Raw genomic sequence first — 12,904 nt, forward strand, 5'->3', positions numbered from 1 at the left:
CTCAGAGTGGACCCCACACCCCTGTAAGCAATGCATCAGGCAGCAGCAGACTGAGGTCATTCAGGTGAAGTCACACTCTAGCTTGCCCGGGGGACCTAGGACAAAAGCAGGACAAAAACCCAGGCCAACCTTCCCGCCAGACCACCTGCCTGCTAAGGAGGCATTTTCACCCATCAGGACTAACCAGCTGGAGCTGCCAGAGGCGTTATATGACTGAGATGGGAACTTGGGGGCATGAAATGGGGGCAGAGAGAATTAGCTCTTCAACACACTGGGGAGTTAGTAAACAGTGGCCACTGATTTGTGGGAGCCACCGAGTGCCCTTCACGTCACTTCTGAGACTTGGAGGAAGAGCCTGCTGACGGAGAAGACTCCATTACCACCCGGGCCCCCTGCCCTGCCCCCACAGAGCCTTTTTGGCAGCTAATGCCACCCTTTTCTCTAACAGGTGGCTAGCAACGCTCTCTTAGTGCGTCCAATACACTGAAGTCACAAAGGGGACAGATTAGCTGGTAATTTTTGCTTTACCAAAGGATTGTTTTTTCTTTACCGCTGGGTTCTTATAAGTAGCAAAAGCACTTTTGCCAGCATTTGGATCTAATGCCTTTCACAAAGACCCCGGCAATTCAGAAGCACAAGCTACTCATAGGTCAGGACTTGACAATTGCCCTGCATAAGCACCAGGAGGACAGCTCATGGCTGTCCTAAACACCAAACCTGCCCGCAAAGGTGATCTGGGTGCTAAGGGGAGTCTGACCCCAGGAAGGATGCCAAGGAAAGTGGGCACAGGCTCCAAGACAATCGCCAAGGGAAGGCCAGATAAGCTCTGGTTCTTGCCCAATCTCAGAGACAAACTCACTCCAGAGGCATGCCTGGAGCACCCTCTGCTCGCCAGGCACTATGGTGAAACAGGGAACAAAACCAACAAGACTCCTGCTCTCCTAGAGCCCATAGTGTGGAAGGACGTCAAGACAGATGTCAATCAAATAGTCATGCCCATGAATTTTTTTTTAATATATTTTATTGATTTTTTACAGAGAGGGAGAGAGAGGGGGATAGAGAGTTAGAAATATCGATAAGAGAGAATCATCGATCAGCTGCCTCTTGCATACCCCCTACTTGGGATGTGCCCACAACCAAGGTACATGCCCTTGACTGGAATCAAACCTGGGACCTTTCAATCCGCAGACTGACACTCTACCCACTGAGCCAAACCGGTTTCGGCCCAGGAGAGCTTATCTTAAAGGCCCCTGAGCTACCCCTTATTAAAAAGCTCTCCCAGAAGTAACCGTTAGTTAACAGCTAAAGGATAGTGACAGTTAATGAATAAAGATAAGTAGGACAAAAGTGGTCCAAGAAGAGGCAGGAGCAGGCGTCAAGGCCCTGGGGTAGGAGGGAGCACGGTATGTTTGAAGAACTGGAAGAAGACAGCTGAAGTGGCCAGGGAGCAGGGAGCCGGGGGCAGCATGACAGCAGCACATGCCAACGAGTGTGGTCCTTACGCAAAAGGACAGCGGGGCACCGCTGGAGGCCTTAAGCAGATGACCGCAAGTCTGTGTTTGCAGAGATGGCTCTGGGAGCCGCGTGAAGAAAGGACCAGGAGGACAAGGTGAAGAGTGGGTGAGCAGCGAGGCAGCTGCTGTAGCCGTCCAGGTGAGAGAGAAAGGCAAGGCGATCGGGTTAGGGTGGCGTCAGTGAAAATGGACAGGAGTGGGGGGATTCAAGAGTTAGCATATACCATATTTTTCGGACCATAAGACGCTCCGGACCATAAGACGCACCAGTTTTTAGAGAAGGGAAATGAAGAAAAAAAGATTCTGAAACAAATAGTGTCCTAAAATATTTTATGTGCATTAAAACCCAACATCACAGTCATAGACACATGTAATCAACCCTGTAAAGTAAACAGCAGCATTTAGAACCATTTTAGAGCCGGGCAAGCACACAGAGACCACACAGAGCCGGGCAAGTAAAAAAAACTTTTTTTTTTTTAAGTATATGTGTAGGCTATATTTGGACCATAAGACGCAGGGACATTTTCCCCCCACTTCTGGGGGGAAAAAAGTGCGTCTTATGGTCCGAAAAATACGGTAAAACTAACTGACACAGGGAGCTAGAGCAGGGATGTGTCAGGGGTACCTCCCAGGTGTCCAGCCGTGTGCACGGATGGGCTGCGATGCCTGGTCTGAGACGGGGACCCTGGAGGAGGTGCAGGGTGGGTGTGCTGGGGCAGAGGTGTCAGAGGGAGGCGCAGAGTCTGAGGCAGCCATGGGAGAGAGGGAGGGCGCCGATGAGTCTCCGCATCCCAGGGGAGGACGTGGCCTTCAGAGCTGTGTGGTCCCTTTCCCAGGATGTTATACCTCCCTCTCTACTGCACCCCCTTCTTTAATTCCTCCCCCCCAAGTCTTGCAAACTCCCTATGAGTCACCTGTAAGACAGCGCTGCTTGCCACAGAAGCCAGACAGCTCCCTGCATGAGGAAAAGCTCAGTCTTTTTTTCCCTGAGGAAGCAGCAAGAGCAAATAAGCTTTAAGCCGGGCAACGCGGATTAAGTGTAGACACTCAGGGGGACTTCCTGGCTCCAAGGGTAAGACTCTGGAATGCATTAGTAAGCGGGAGTTTGGGCTCCCCTTCCCCTGAGACGGGGAAGCACTGCATCTTGGGAATACCTGGAAGGCAGCCCTGCCATGAAGCAGGGGGCTGGACTTGGTGGGCTGCTGAGACTCCAGGCCCAGGTGCTAAGTCCTCGTCACAGAACTGTATGTGCCTGGTAACAACTGCTCCGCTCGCCAAGCACTCCCCACGTGCAGCTACAGTGCTCAGGGCTTTACCTGAATTCCTTCATTCATCCTCATACACCCCCACCTCCTCTCCCCTCACCCCCTGTGAGTAGTCACCCCAAGTGAAAGGTGCAGACACTGAGGCTCAGAGACCTTAGGCAACCTACCTGAAACCACAGAGCAGGTGGCTGTTGCAGGGGGATAAGACCCTCCAGCACAGAAGCGGGGTCTGGGGGGGAGGCCCCCCAAGCTGTGTGCAGTCACTGCTTCCACTGGGGACTCGAGCCCACAGTCAGAGAAGCTCTGTGGGCAACGGGTTCTGGTGCCCCCAGAGCGGCTGGCCCAGGCCACCAGGAGCCCCTCCTTCCTGGAAGTGGGGCCTCCGCAGCTCTTTCCCTCCCCCTGTTGCCCAGCTATGCAAACAAAGGCCTGTTTAGGGGAAGAATGGGCTCAGATTTAATAGCCCGCAAATGGGGCTCTACATGTGGCTATTGTTAGGCAGATTTAAACAGCAATTACAGGGGTACCTCCTTCCTCCTCAGCGACCATATAGGCCCTTAATCCAGCTAAGACCCAGGGAGTTTAGGGTTGAGCTCACCGAGATGAAGGTACCAGTTTAGGCAGGGCCTGCTCCGGGCTGGGTGAGCTGGAATGTGGACAATGGCTCTCCCTAAATTTACTTCTTGTTGCCAGCAAAAAAAAAAAAAAAAAAGGGGGGGGGGGAATACAGGGGACTGCTGGACCGAAGTCTCCATAAGAATTCGGCTTCCAGAAAAGTCACATGGAGAGTCTGCCGAAATGTTCCGGTGAGAATTTAGAGAGAACGGCGACATACCCCATGGAGGCCTGAGGCTCCGGCTGATACTGGGGTGTGGGGACTCCCTCCTTCTGGAACTCAAGGCCCCTGCTCCCTGTCCTCCGCAGGAGACAATCCGATGCCTCAGCTGGGCGTGCAAGGCTGCCCCTGGGGCTAGAAAATAGATTCCCACAGAGAAGCATCACCCGGGAAGGTAGTGCATTTGGAGGGAGGGAAGGAGGGAGGGGGGGGGGGAAATACAGGGGACTGCTGGACCGAAGTCTCCATAAGAATTCGGCTTCCAGGAAGTCACATGGAGAGTCTGCCGAAATGTTCCAATGAGAATTTAGAGCCGGGACCAGTTTGGTTCAGTGGATAGAGCATTGGCCTGCGGACTGAAAGGTCCCGGGTTCGATTCCGGGCAAGGGCATGTACCTTGATTGCGGGCACATCTCCAGTAGGGGGTGTGTAAGAGGCAGCTGATCAATGATTCTCTCTCATCAATGTTTCTAACTCTCTATCCCTCTCTCTTCCTCTCTGTGAAAAATCAATAAAATATTTTTAAAAAAGAGAGAGAGAGAGAGAGAGAGAATTTAGAGAGAACGGCGACATACCCCAATGGCGTGCCTCAAGATGCTGTTTGCATTTCTACCCCAAACTTTTGGCTCCAACACCTCCCTCCCCCCTGCCAGGAATGCCCTCCCCACTCCCCATTGAGTCCCTCTGACCTGTAAGGTCCAGCTCTAACGTTCCCACCGCTCCCCCAGAGCCCAGGCCTCCGATGCACCCGCTTTGTCTGAACCAGCTTGGGGCTCACAGTTTGTCCTCTGGGGCACAGACTCTCCATCCCAGTCGGGGAAGAGAGGTGCAGCAAGACAAAGGCTGTGACTTCTCCCCGCTGGCTGGGGCTGGCTCCTGCAGGCCCACGGAAGCCCTGGGTCGCGGGCCCTGTGTCGGAGCAGTGAGCCTGCGGCTGGCTGGGAGGCCCCCTGAGGACGTGGCAGGGCCTGTGGAGAGGCTGCCTGGGTGAGTGAGTCCCCCTGGCCCTGCAGCCCCACGACTGCCTGAGGCTCAGCACCTCGAGTTACCCATCCTTTCAAGTTGGATTTTCTCATTCACATTTTCAGGGTATTCGTTGGCTCTGCTTTATCACAGCATAATAATGAAAGCCATTTGGTGTCAACTGTCATCTCAGATACAGGCCGTTCTGGTCCGCAGAGGTGAAGAGGCTGCAGCCAGCATTACGGACCTCCGCCTCCTCCCTCCGGCGGCACCCTGGACACACACGCCCAGGATGACAGCTCTGGGCAGTGCAGCCTGGATTTGAATCCTGGCACCATCACCTGCTGGCCCTGTGACCCTGGGCCAGTCACCGCATTCTCTAAGCCTTCATCTCCTCACCGCAAAGTGGCAATTACAATAATACCAAGTTTGAGCGTTGTCGTGATGACAACTAAATGAGCTCAAGCAGTAATTCCCAGGCCAGCAGCACCTGGGAACTCACTAGAAGCGCAGATTCTCAGGCCTCCCGAGGCCTACGGAGCGGGAGCCTCTGAGGTGGGGACCGGCCGTGTGTTGGCACAGCCCTGCAGTGACCGTGGTGAGCACTGGAGAAGCGCCTGTGTGGGTGGAAGGCGCTTGGGGAAGCAGCCAGTGAGCAAGCTGCCTTCACTATTTCAGGAATCACCATCTGACTCTCCCTCTCTTTGAGGATCAGGGAAGTTAAGTCCCTTCTCCAAAGTCAAACAGCCGGAACCCAGACCACACGCCTCCATGGTGCCAGGATTTAAATCCAGTTTGCAGTACCCACAGCCTTCCCCGAACCCTAAAGCAAAGTAAGTGTGCACGGCGCTTCCACACGGCTACATGGAGGCTAGCCTTGATAAACACCTCCATCAAACTGCAAGGAAAGCAACGAGACTGAGCATGATCCCTCCAAAAATATGAGGTGCACAGAGGACCCCACTCCTCAGGAATAAGGGACATGGGTACCCAAATGGAGGGGTCCCCAGGACAAAGCACTGGGCTCTCTTGGGAACACCCGGCCATCTTCCCAGCACTTGAAGTAGACATTGGAGCTAGGCAGGCAAAGGCATCTCTCTCCGTAAGCACTTTTCGAACGTGATATGGAAAGCACAATTACCTGCTGGTCGAGTACCTTTGTGACTTTCTCGCCAGGACTAAACTTCTCCGTCTGCACAGAGGGAAAGCAACAATTACCCAAAAGCTCAGCAGCCTTGGGGGTGCTATTTCTCCTCCCGCACCTGCCATGCGGGCCGAGGCCTCTGTGCTTCCTGTGCTGGGTGCAGACCTCGCCCTCCGAGGACAGGGTCTCCTTGGCCACACGGCACAGCCTGAGGGTGCTCTTCACCTGCTGTGTGTGCAGCACGGGCCACATCTGCAAGCAGAACCCAGATGAGCCTGAGCCCCAGGCTGGCAGTGGGAAGTGGGTTTGCAGAGGGCAGAGCAGTGCTGGCAGCTGGGAAACCACTGCACAGAGAACACCGCAGCCACGTCCACGGCTGCTGCCCTGATCCGGGTGTCACCCTGTCACCCCACACTAAAGACCCCTTTGGGCTCTCTCTGTTTCCAGGAGATGATGCAAAATAAGTTTAACCTGCTCAACACTCAGCACAGTGCCTGGTGAGCCCTAGGTCCCCAGTTAATGCTCATAAACAAAGGTAACAAATGCACATAAAGCAACATTCTCAGTGTACCCCATCCTGACCCCGTTAAACCGTGTTGCCCTATCAGAGCCCAGGAAGCTCCTCTACCCATAACACTGTCACAGGGCCTGCAGTCCCACCAAGAGCTGTCTTAGCTCACCTTCACTCATCACACACCAGCCACACGGGTGGATTTTAATTCCACAAGGAAACCAAGCTCTGCCCCCACCTCAGGGCCTTTGCACATGCTAGTCAGTCTCTCTTCTGGAATGCTCTTCCCCCTTATTCTTCACTTGGCAGATTCCTTTCAGTCTTTAGGCCTCAACTCAAAAGTCATCTCAACAGAAAAGCCAGGTTTCTAGACAGGTTTCTCCTATTACCCCCCTCTCTCCTTTGCTTCTTTAATAACACCCTCCTGACTTGGCATTATATTTTAGTTTCTTTTGTTTTGTCTAACCATGTTCTCCCTTCCAATAAAATGTCAGTTCTGGTAAATCAGAGGTCATGTCTGCCCTGCTTAGCCCTGTATTCCCAGTGCCTGGCACTCTGAAGATACACAGAATGGGTGAGTAAATGAATGAATAAATGAGCTGAGAGAGAGGAAAATAATAATAATGATCCAAAATGAATGAGGACCCACTGAATGGAAAAACATATTTGCCAATGTTACCACCAATAAGGATTTAATCTCCAAAATTTACAGGGAACTCATACAACTTAACAAAAGGAAGATAAACAACCCAATCAAAATATGGGCAACAGCCGGAACTGATTTGGCTCAGTGGATGGAGCGTTGGCCTGTGGACTGAAGGGTCCCGGGTTCGATTCCGGTCAAGGGCATGTACCTTGGTTGCAAGCACATCCCAGTAGGGTTGTGCAGGAGGCAGCTGATCGATGTTTCTCTCTCATCGATGTTTCTAACTCTCTATCTCTCTCCCTTTCTCTCTGTAAAAAAATCAATAAAATATATTTACAAAAAAAATGGGCAACAGACCTAAATAGATAATTTTCTAAAGAAAACAGAAGGAAGGCCAAGAGACATATAAAAACATACTCAAAATTATAATTATCCAAGAGATACAAATCAAAATGACAATGCAGTACCATCTTACACCTGTCAGAATGACTATCATCAACAAATATACAAACAACAAGCACTGGTGAGGATGTGGAGAAAAAGGAACCCTCATGCACTGCTGGTGGGAATGCAGACTGGTGCAGCCACTGTGGAGAACAGTATAGAGTTTCCTCAAAAAAACTAAAAATGGAACTCCCATTTGACCCAGTGATCCCACTTCAAGGAATATATCCCAAGAAACTAGAAACACTAATCAGAAAGGATATATGCACCCCTATGTTCATAGTGGCACAATTTACCCTAGCTAAGATTTGGAAACAGCCTAAGTGCCCATCAGCAGATGAGTGGATTAGAAAACAGTGGTACATCTATACCATGGAACACTATGCTGCAGTAAAAAAGAAGGGATTCTTACCATTTGCAACAGCATGGGTGGAATTGGAGAGCATTATGCTAAGTGAAATAAGCCAGTCAGAGAAAGATAAATATCACATGATCTCACTCATTTATGGAATATAATGAACAACATAAACTGATGAACAAAAACAGATCCAGAGACAGAGAAACATCGAACAGACCATCAAACCTCAGAGCGAAGAAGGGGGTGGGGGGGGGAGTAAGAGATCAACCAAAGGACTTGTATGCATGCAAATAAGCATAACCCATGGACACAAGACATCGAGGGGGGGGGGGAGAAGAGCATGAGTGAGAGGGTTGGGGGATCATTGCGGGGGGCGGTAAGGACACATATATCTTAATCAATAAATTTTTAAAAAATGAATGAGGAGAGTGTCCCCATTCCCTGGTTGCAGAAAGAGTGGAGAGCAGACAAGATTGCCTGGTGTGTTTGGACCTGCAGCAGGCAGACAGAGAGTGGTACCGAAGAGCTCACTGAAAACTGATGGTGACATTCTGCCCTGCCTGTCACCATCGGTTTAAACCTGAACCAGGACATCTGTAACAGCCTGTGGGCCATGACCACCATGAGTGAGCTGGGAGCTGGGTCCCAGGAGAGGAGGCCTTCCCTTCCCTGCCAAGCTGTCCCTTCTCAAAGTCAAGGTCAGCGGCCGGAGATGGGAAAGGCACCCAGGAGAGGGACGTGGCCATCAGCACCATGTTGGCTCCATCAACTAGGCATCCAGGGGAGCCTGGTCTCACTAAGTGTTCCCTGCCCCCGGGTGGGGGCACCTACAGAGAACATCAGGCCCTGAGCATGGTCCCCGGGATGGATCCCGGCCACCACTTCCAGTTTGTGAACTCCTCTAGGCAGATGTGTGCCAGACTGGGCTGGATTATCATTGGAATATTTGCCTTTCATGGGAGTCTTAGCTTCTCCTTCTCAGACTTCTATTTGAAACAAGCCGTGATGGATGGTCATGCTAACAGAAGACTAACAGCTGGTCACCATTTATTTATGCAAAGAACCTCATGCCAAGAGAGACTTCTATACACCACATACATGCCAACTGCAATCCTTTCTGTGCAGTGCACCGGCCAGCTGCGTGCGGCTCCCCACAAAAGCGGAGTCACCGCTCCCATGTTGGCTTCTCACACCCACGGAGCCCATCCTGAGGATGAGGAGGGGGTCCCTTCCTGCTCCTGTCCTCACTCACCCGTGGCCTTGAACCAGAGTATTTATACAGTGTCGCCAGCGAGGTCCATTAGGAGGGTGTAAATAGCTCTCAGCTCTTCAAAGGCCGGAGCAAGCCATTCTGTGAGGTCTGAGTCAGCCCTGCCAGCGACCCGCATTGCGAGCCCTATTCATCTTCCCGATAACTCCATAAAGGGCCAGCACCGCCTTTTTGGTGTGCTGGGCCTACCAGCAGCTCCCCCAGTGGGATTTTCACAAGAAAATCAGTCATTTGCTGAGCTCCTACAGTACACATAACTCTATTCCTCTGGGGAGGAAATAAAGAGCAGTAACACACACACCGTTTTCTAGGGAACGAGGCACAATGGTTGGAAAATATTGTGGGTCAAGTCACACAGAAATTTTAAGAAATCAAGGTCAGAGTGGCATCAGAAATGGCTGAGTGAGTGGGAAGGTCACGGCCAAGGACGTGGCTCTCACGCTTAGAGGGTTTGAATCCTAATTCTGCCTTTCTCTAACTGTGTGACCTTAGACAAATGGCATACACTCTCTGGGCCTAGGTTTCCTCATCTGTAAAATGGAGATGAGAACATCATTACAGGGTTCTTATGGGGACAAAAGAAAACAGTACAGAGAAAGCACTTTACATGCTGCCTGACGGAGTAAACATTGAAGAACCAGCAGCTGAAGATTTCTGGAGAAGGTGAGTTTGAGGCTTTGGGGACCCAATCCATAGCATGTACTCCTCCCTTTGTGAGGTGGTGATGTTGGCACATGCTACCTGCCTCTGATCCGGAGTCAGAAAAGAGGGAAGGACAAACTGCTGGTCCTCCAACCATGGGTAGAAAAACTCACTCTCAAGACTTCCAGTCAAGATGGTGGTGTACAGAAAGACAGTATTCACCTCCCCCCACAACCACATCAAAATTACAACTAGCCTACAGAATAAGCATCATTCAGAACCATCTGCAATCTGGCTGAATGGAAGTCCTACAACCAGAGAATTAATGCAAAAGCCACATCGAGACTGGTAGGAGCAGCAGAATGGCAGAATAGGCTGGTCCCACACCCAGGAGTGGTGGATAAAAATCAGGAGGGATATCTTGGCTATGGAGGTGTGCCCTGAGGAGTGAGGGGTCTCGTCCCAGCCCCTCAACAGTCCTCCCAGCCCAGGGTTCCAATGCTAGGAAGAGAAGTCCCCATAACTTCTGGCTGTGTAAAGCAGCAGGGATTGTGGCTGAGCAAGATGGAGGGCTGCTGGAGTCCCAGGCAGTTCCTCAGTTCATACACTGACTTACTCAGATTCACTGCCTCTGACCTCCAGGACTGGAGCAGCAGCTCCAAAGGCATCAGAGACATATGAGAAAATGAATTGTCTGGCATCAGAGGGAGAGCTGGGGGCTCGGGGAAGGGGCCTCAGCTTTCTCCAAAACAGAGAGCTGGCAGAGGCCATTTGTTCCTTTGATGAGCCTCCCTCCCCAGGGCAGGCAGACAGGCACCATATCTGAGACGCCATTAACCTAGCTCACAGTTTGCCCCACCTGGTGATTCCCTGAGGCCCTTCCCCACCCATCTTTCAGGCCCACCCAGGCTGTTTCCACAACTTTTATGTATTATTTCTCTACTAAAAACTCAAATTATGCTACTTAGAATGTGCCATCTGTTTCCTCCTAAGACAAAACCCACACTAACAACAGTGGTTTACTGGGGTGGGAAGTGACAGAGGATTGGAATAAACACCAGTATCTGAGGTGTAGTCACCTATAGTGTCTTCAGCCTCTTCAGTAGTTTTGTGCTGTGTGGTTGCTTTTTATTGTGAAATTTTCAAGAATATACAAAAATAGAATATTAAAAGAAAGAAAAAAAAGACCTAGTTTCACCCTAGCTTGTTTGGCTCAGTGGACAGAAATATTGGCCCACAGACTGAAGGGTCATGGGTTTGATTCTGACCAAGGGCACATACTTTTGTTGCAGGCTAGATCCCTGACCACGGTTGAGGTGCATATGAGAGACAGCCAAACGATGTGTCTTTCTCATATAGATGTTTCTTCCTCTCTCTGTCTCTTCCCCTCCCTTACACTCTCTCTAAAAATCAATGGAAAAATATCCTCCGGTGAGGATTAACCAAAAACAAAAAACAACAACAACAAAAAAACAGTTTCAACAACCATCGATTTATAACCAATCTTGTTTCAACTATGACCACAGCCAGTCCCCACCCATATAATTTTAAGGCAAATCCAAGACATCATATCATTTGCAATGCTTTAAATTTATAAAGAATCTATTTCTATTTTGCCTGGGTAAGTAAAAAATTAATTTAAAACAAAATAATTATTAAAGCTAGAGATTCTAAGGGTGAGGAGACTGCCCTTGTTTTTATTATTTTTTAAAATATATTTTATTGATTTTTTTTTTTTTTTTTTTTTTTTTTTTTTTTTTTACAGAGAGGAAGAGAAGGGATAGAGTGTTAGAAACATCGATGAGAGAGAAACATCGACCAGCTGCCTCCTGCACACCTCCTACTGGGGATGTGCCCACAACCAATGTACATGCCCTTAACTGGAATCAAACCTGGGACCTTTCAGTCCGCAGGCCGACGCTCGATCCACTGAGCCAAACCGGTTTCGGCTGCCATTATTTTTAGTTTGTATCCTGATCAAGGCCTTTCCCCCTCCCAGTTGTCTTAGTACCATGGCCAGGCTGGCCAGGTGGCCAGGCTGGCCCCTTCAGTGGTCCTGAGGCATGCCTAGCACTGGAGGTCCTTGCCAACTTATCTAAAATGGGAACAATCTCATTATTTTTTGCATTTTAATTTCTTTATTGGTTAAGGTATTACATATTTGTCCTCATCCTCCCATTACCTCCTCCCAACTCCTCCCCTCATCCCCTATTGTCTGTGTCCATTGGTTAGGCTTTTATGCATGCATACAAGTCCTTTGGTTGATCTCTTCCTCTTACCACCACCCTCCCCTAACTTCCCTGTCTCTGGATCTGTTTTTGATCATTAGACAATCTCATTAGTAACACAAAGTCTCGGGAATACCTCCCATCTGAGCATCATATTTTGGGTTCTGCTTAGCCTGGTTTTTTGTTTTAACTTTTTACTGAAGAACAACTTTATATTTGTGAGCTTTATTCTAAGTTGCCACATTCAGTTGTAGACTGTTAGTTTTCATTGCAGTATAATATTCCATTGTATAATTCATTTATTTATCCATTCTACTCTTAGTGAAAATTTGGGTGCTTTCCAATTTGGAGCTATTACAAAGGCTGTTTTTATGAGGATTCTAATATATGTATTTTGATGTTCATGTGCACACACTCCTGTAGGGTATATACCTAAATGGAATGACTGAATCATCAGAATGCACATGTTTAATCTTGGTAGATACTGACAGTTATTCAAAATGTATGTGATTTATGCTATTCAACATCCTTGTCAACACCTGGATATTTCCTGAGTCTCTTTGTTTGTTCCACTTTAGTCATTCTGGTAGGTAGATGTGATGTATCTCATTGTGGTTTTAATTTGCATTTCCTTGATGACTAATGAAGCTAAACACTGTTTCATATGGTTTGGGGCCATATGGAGATCCTCTTTGATGAGTTATATTTTTAAGTCTTATGTGCATTTTTCTATTGAGATGTCTTCTTTTTCTTACCAATTTAAAAAAGTTACTTCTTTATTCTGGATGCAAATCATTTATCAGAAGGTTTTTTTAAGTGCCTTCTTTCATTCTGTAGATTGCCTTTTTACTTCCCTAATGGTGTCTTTTGATGAAGAGAAGTTTATAAACTTAATATGGTCTAATTTATGAATTTATTTTCTTGTATGGCTAACAGTTTTTGTGTTTTGTTCAAGAAATCTTTGCCCACACTGCTTTCAGTTTATATAAATGCTAGAGGCCCAGTGCATGAAATTCATGCATGGGTGAAGTCCCTAGACGTGGCCAGCAATCAGGGCCAATCAGGTTTCTAGCCTCCCTGCCTC

Source organism: Pipistrellus kuhlii, unplaced genomic scaffold (genome assembly GCF_014108245.1).
Source record: "Pipistrellus kuhlii isolate mPipKuh1 unplaced genomic scaffold, mPipKuh1.p scaffold_m20_p_8, whole genome shotgun sequence".
NCBI classification, from domain to species: Eukaryota; Metazoa; Chordata; class Mammalia; order Chiroptera; family Vespertilionidae; genus Pipistrellus; species Pipistrellus kuhlii.